General features: G+C 40.8%; 1 long non-coding RNA gene across 1 annotated transcript; it reads left to right on the top strand.

The window, feature by feature from the left end:
* Window positions 1-3,692: 3,692 nt before the first annotated feature.
* On the top strand, window positions 3,693-5,464 carry LOC124275162. The gene is made up of 3 exons (XR_006898221.1): window positions 3,693-3,898; window positions 4,623-4,761; window positions 5,406-5,464. It is a non-coding gene; the product is annotated as an uncharacterized LOC124275162 (long non-coding RNA).
* The last annotated feature ends 253 nt before the right edge of the window (window positions 5,465-5,717 follow it).

The following is a 5,717-nucleotide window of genomic DNA, read 5'->3' as shown; positions in this document are numbered from 1 at the left end:
ATACATATCTGTGATATTCTAGTTGCTTTACTGTCCTTTGTCGGCAGGTTTTATAATCTCTCTATATATTCTATTTCAATGTCAAGTGTTCTCGTCACGATATGGCTGAAATATTGCCGATGTGACGTTAAATAATAACTCACTCACTCACTCACTCACTCACATCTCGTGGAAACATCTTGGATCAGTTTGTGATCGGGCAATTCAAAAAGTAACTGTTTTGACCTGAGAACAGATGCAGCATATGAGCTTCTGTGAAAGAATGAAACTATTCTTCTCACTCTCCCCAAAATTCTGGACATCTGCGGCACCTGCATGGCTTTTTGGCTTGCTATGTTAATTGTGTGCGCAAAGCACCTTGAGGTGCAAATCTCGACTGCTTTACAGCACTAACAATATTGCTAGCATTGTCTGTGCTAATGGCAATCTGAGAAAATTTGCCTAAGTTCCATTCGTCAACAGCTGATTCCAGTATATTAGCCAGGTTTGCCCCAGTGTGGCTCTCTTGTAATGTTCGTGTTTGAAGTACCGGGTTTTCAAGTTGCCAGTCTTCGTTAACATAGTGAGCCGTGATGGTAATATAACTCTCGGTGGAACGTGAGGTCCAACCATCAGTGGTGACAGCCATTGATGATGCACGAGCAATACTTCCCATCACACTTGATTTTACTGTCTTGTACATTTCAGGTATCACATAATTCGTGAAGTGGGTTCTCGATGGGATTTCATATCTCGGTTCAAGTGTGTGGATGAGGTACTTGAAACCGATGTTCTCTACAACTGAATAAGGTCCATCGCAATAAATGTACCAATTCCATTTGTTATTGCTTGCGCCCGTGTCGAACGAGACGACAGTTTGGTCTTGAAAGCCTCACTAAGTCTAAGTTGACCTGCTAACGATGTGCGTTTCTAATCGTCAGAAATGTTTAAAGGTTTTGAACATTTTGATTGTCCATAATCATTGCAATCAATATCGGGGTGATGTCGCCGAAGACGTGTGGATATGTTAGTTGTGCTCCCCATGTACCTGATTCGCAGGTAACACAGACGACAGACGGTCTCGTCTTTTTAAACAAGTTTCTTACCGTCAATGTATTCAATTGGAAAACCAAATGCTTGCCAAACAGAAGATTTGAATGAAGCCGGGGTTTTTCGACTTCACATTTGATTTCGCTGCTTACCAGTCCGTCTTCAGTCATTGTTTTGACAGCTCAAAAAGCACATGGCATCTGACAGTGAACTTGAGCTTGACATTCGCAGTTATGCGATCTGATTGGTCATTCATTTTAACAGCCACCAATGAGCAAACAGCATGGCTGTGTACTTTCGTTTTCCTGGAAAGGCGTGTTTGTGTGAAGTATTTCGAGTCATGGTTTCATGCAGAACATTTTATCATTAACAATTTTTGTCAAATTATTAATAACACAAGCTTTATTGATTGCTATGAAAAGTAGTATATTCAGATGATAGGTATGCTTTATCGTTTGATGGAAAATATTTATGATCATAAACGTTTTGTCACTGAAAACAAGGCTGAATATTTTCGGAACGTATAGTAAAAACATTTGAGCGATTACAGCAGTTTTGTGCCAAACGTCGATCTAATTTGCACACCAGAGACAGATATAGACACTCTCAGGTAAGATGCGTTTATTCAATTCAATCTTAACAACACGGACGCTATATTATGTGAACAAGATCATTTACTGTAATTGACAGCACACAAAACACTGTTTACAGTTTTGTATCGTAGCGTATCGATTCACGGGCAAAAATGTATCGCGTATCGTATCGTATGCCATAGATCGCGATGCACCGCTGTACCGATGTATCGTTGCACCTCTGCATTATAGTTCTCCTCCGGTAAAGGAGCGTGGGGTCAGACAAACGGACATGCTGATGGTTGTATCGGCCAGACATTTATGTAGATAATTGTGTACAGGATATAAAAGAATGTGGCATGTGCTTGCTGCGCACGAATGCAACTACCTAACGATTTGGAACTAAAGCGACCTCTTATTATTTCTTCCAGTTGATCTATCACTAAAGCAGATGATTGCATGAACTTATTCACCCCTAATTTGTATAACTGAGTAATAGATACATCATGCTATTTATTCACCTACGATTAAACATTTGACTGTAAATACAGCACGCCATTGTGTTGTTTGTTTGTTGTTCATTAATATCACAAACCTGACCGACCAAACGTGAATCAAATCTTTGTTGTGGTTGTTTTGTTCTGAATAGCAACGATTTGAGCAAATTTACAGCTAAGGCAGGGCCCCGAATAGTCTTTAGTACGAACCAAACGATGTGTGGATGTGTCTGATGAAACAACATTATCAGTGTACAAACATCAAGTCAAAACCACCAGATGCATTTCTAACCCAGAGCCCACGAGGTTGTATAGATGTGAGGATCCTTACATATGGAACACAACCAGGAATGTTTCGTTTGACAGACAATAAGATTATACGTGTCAAAATAAACCAGGCTGTGGGACAGAGCATGGTGTAGATGTCCCTCGTGACCCATGACAGGTATATAAGCCAATATAGTCTTGGTGCAGGTGTATCAAACGTTTAAGTTGGAACCGAGCCGTTGTTCAGCCACACACACCTGGTGAAGTTGCTGGCTTAAGAAGACAGGTTAATTTCCTTGCTTTCCAAGATCAGACAATGACAACTGATGCACATTATGATTGTGTCCTGGAGTGCTGATTACCGATCGACTCACACGCAATGAGTAACTATAAGAGATTATATTAATGAAAGTTAAGGACATCCATAATATATCCATGTCCAGATGAAGTCGTATAAATGTTCTGAGAACTCATGGCAAGAGAATTAACAAAAACACAGACAAATAGTGCCAATCACCTTGTGTTCTGTACGAGGCAAACTATGGTTCGCCAGCGAAAAGACTTGCTACCCTTTAAACACAGAGGTGTTCAGCAGAGACAAGTTAGACATTAAATATCACGAGAAGTAACAGTGAAACTGTTCCAAGAGATGAACCAGAGCCACTCTGAAAATGAAAACTGTTAAAAGGATTTTTAAACAGGATTAACATTTTGAATTTTTATTACATAATGCCATTCAAACATGAATATATACCACATCTGCACCATCACTTCTAAATATGCACCAACACCAAAACCACTTTAGACCCGCCCACTCGTATGCATATATTTATTTTCAGCGGTGACGTCATACCAGAGCGTCCGCTTCGTATGTTGACCTTTCTATGGTGTGTACGCCATCGACTTCCAAATGACACGAAGCTCAATATTTTGAAAGAAGCTTTTGTTATCATGATTACGTAATCTGTTGGAAACTGACACCTGCACTTTGAGTTTTGATGATTATCCAGCCCCATTGTGTGGCATATGACTGTACATCCAATTCCGTAAACATCACCGGATGTACAGCTTGTTCAGCTTGACCTGATCAAGTGAATACTAATGCATTACGTGACCGTGTCACAACTGGTTGGGTCTACTTTTGTTAAGGGGTGCACCATTGTCATGATTGTCAACATGTCCGACCAGCCGAGACAAGGTCGCCGTTTAACATTCTCTGCTCCCCTATTTAATGAAGTTAACTCAACCTGCAGTTTGTGCCCTTTGACCTCCCGGGTCATGCATATGTAGAGTAGCTCAGGTCACGCTGAACAAGCTGTACATTTTCATCTTTTTTCCTAAGAAATTCTATTTGACAAGAAGAAAGGCATGGATTGTTTACTGTCGTACTGCGGGCTTTGTAAACCCTCCGCGTACGGTCATTTGTGTATATATCGGGCATTCCTCTCGACCCGGCAAACAAACACAACAGACCGTACAGGCAAATTTCGACTGAGACAAAGAGTTTCATCCCGGACGCGACAGTGCTTGCGGGTGAGTTTTAAGGGTGAGTGAGTGAGTGAGTTTAGTTTTACGCCGCTTTTAGCAATATTTCAGCAACATAACAGCGGGGAACACAAGACATGAGCTTCTCACACAATGGACCCATGTGGGGAATCGAACCAAGGTCTTCGGCGTGACGAGCGAACGCTTTGACCACTAGGCTACCCCACCGCCCGAGTTTTAAGATGTTGTGTCTGTTTTGGAGCAATATATACAATCCAGCAGCTGGCTACCAAAACAATTTTCCAGTGCTGATGTAATAAATCTCATATGTTCACTCATGTCCCATTTACGATCACAGAGACATGGTGAGCAAATAACAAATAATCAAATAATAAGTCATAACAGATAAATATCCATGGAGTGGTCAATTTGCATGTTAAAGTGGTTTGTGAATTGTTGGGTGGGATGGGTTAGGTTAGGGCAAAGACTAATTTATGGTATTCTCTCTCTGTCTCTTTCTCTCTTGAAAGCAAGGTGTAATACGTAAAAATGAAACATTACTGAATATGTTCAACATTGGCATGAACTGAGTTATTTATGAACCCCTTGTGTAAACATCATGGCAGCCAAAGATATTTGAAGGTAAATCTTTTAACCCACTTTCAAAAATGGGAAATCAGGAAAATATGTTCATTCAGATAATGTATTTATTGTTTGTAAGTGATAAAATGCTAAAATGTTTGCATGAAATGCCACTTTAATACTATTTTAGGATGTACATGGCAGCATTTCACGTCAATGAAAACGGCCAGAATACCCAAGCAGTGACCAAGACTCGAGAACCCAAATCGGCCATCAGCTACCCCCAAACCATAACGGGGTCACGCCAGTGAACGAGGGACCAACACATGGTATTTAATACAGACAATCTATATTTTTTGCCTGTTTGCTCCCTTTTGTTGAACTGATGCACTCCAATCCACCTTGCTACATGTACTGCATGTTTTTCTCTACCTAAAGGACCGCCTCCGTGGTGTAGTGGTTAGAGAGTCCGCCTGAAGAGCGGAAGGTCGCGGGTTCGATCCCCGGTCGCGTCAATCCAAAAGACGTTAAAACATGGTTCTTGTTGGTCCCTGCCTGGCGCTCGGCATTAATGGGTACAACAAGGACTGGTCGGCTCGTAGTCAATATAATGTGTCTGTGTGGGGTGTTCATGCTTAACTGCGGCATGGTATCACAATGATCTTGTACTATAAAACCAGCTTCAGTCTGGGCTAGTACAAGCAGCCGCACATACACATGCATGCACGTCGTCATATGAGCGAAATAATCTTAAGTACGGCGTTAAACCCCATATCACCTCACCTCACTACCTAATGAGTTGTCAAGAGTTGTTTACAAGGACACTTGCTTTTCATCCTCAAATATTATTTCCCTCTCAGCATTTGTTAAGACAAAAGTATTTACGTTATTAGAGCAGATTTACTACTATTGTTATGGTATACTGGAAGCGTGTTACAACAATTCTCTGATTCAATGTAAACTTTATTCACAGAGTATATGGAATTCTCAGGGCTACTGCTTGAGAGAAGAAACAGCTCTCCTTCCTACAGACTTGCAGGACATGACTATGAGGCCTGCAAATAAATTATTTCTCCCTTTTACTTTGTGCTGTTTATTTCTTGATTTGACCGCTTGTCTTTGGGTGGGACTGATCACACTTCACAGGTTATTACTACAAAATAACACAATGAAGACTGTCTTTTCACTGGCTGACAGTTACGGAGAATGATAAGGATATGTCAGTTTTATTTTCTGCAGCTATATTTCTTTATTATATCTATTATCAGCTGTTAAGGAGGTTACA

Source organism: Haliotis rubra, unplaced genomic scaffold (genome assembly GCF_003918875.1).
Source record: "Haliotis rubra isolate DU_JTF1 unplaced genomic scaffold, ASM391887v1 Scf199, whole genome shotgun sequence".
Classification (NCBI taxonomy): Eukaryota; Metazoa; Mollusca; class Gastropoda; order Lepetellida; family Haliotidae; genus Haliotis; species Haliotis rubra.
Note: the sequence above shows the minus strand (reverse complement) of the source record. Positions and strands in the feature narration are given on the sequence as shown.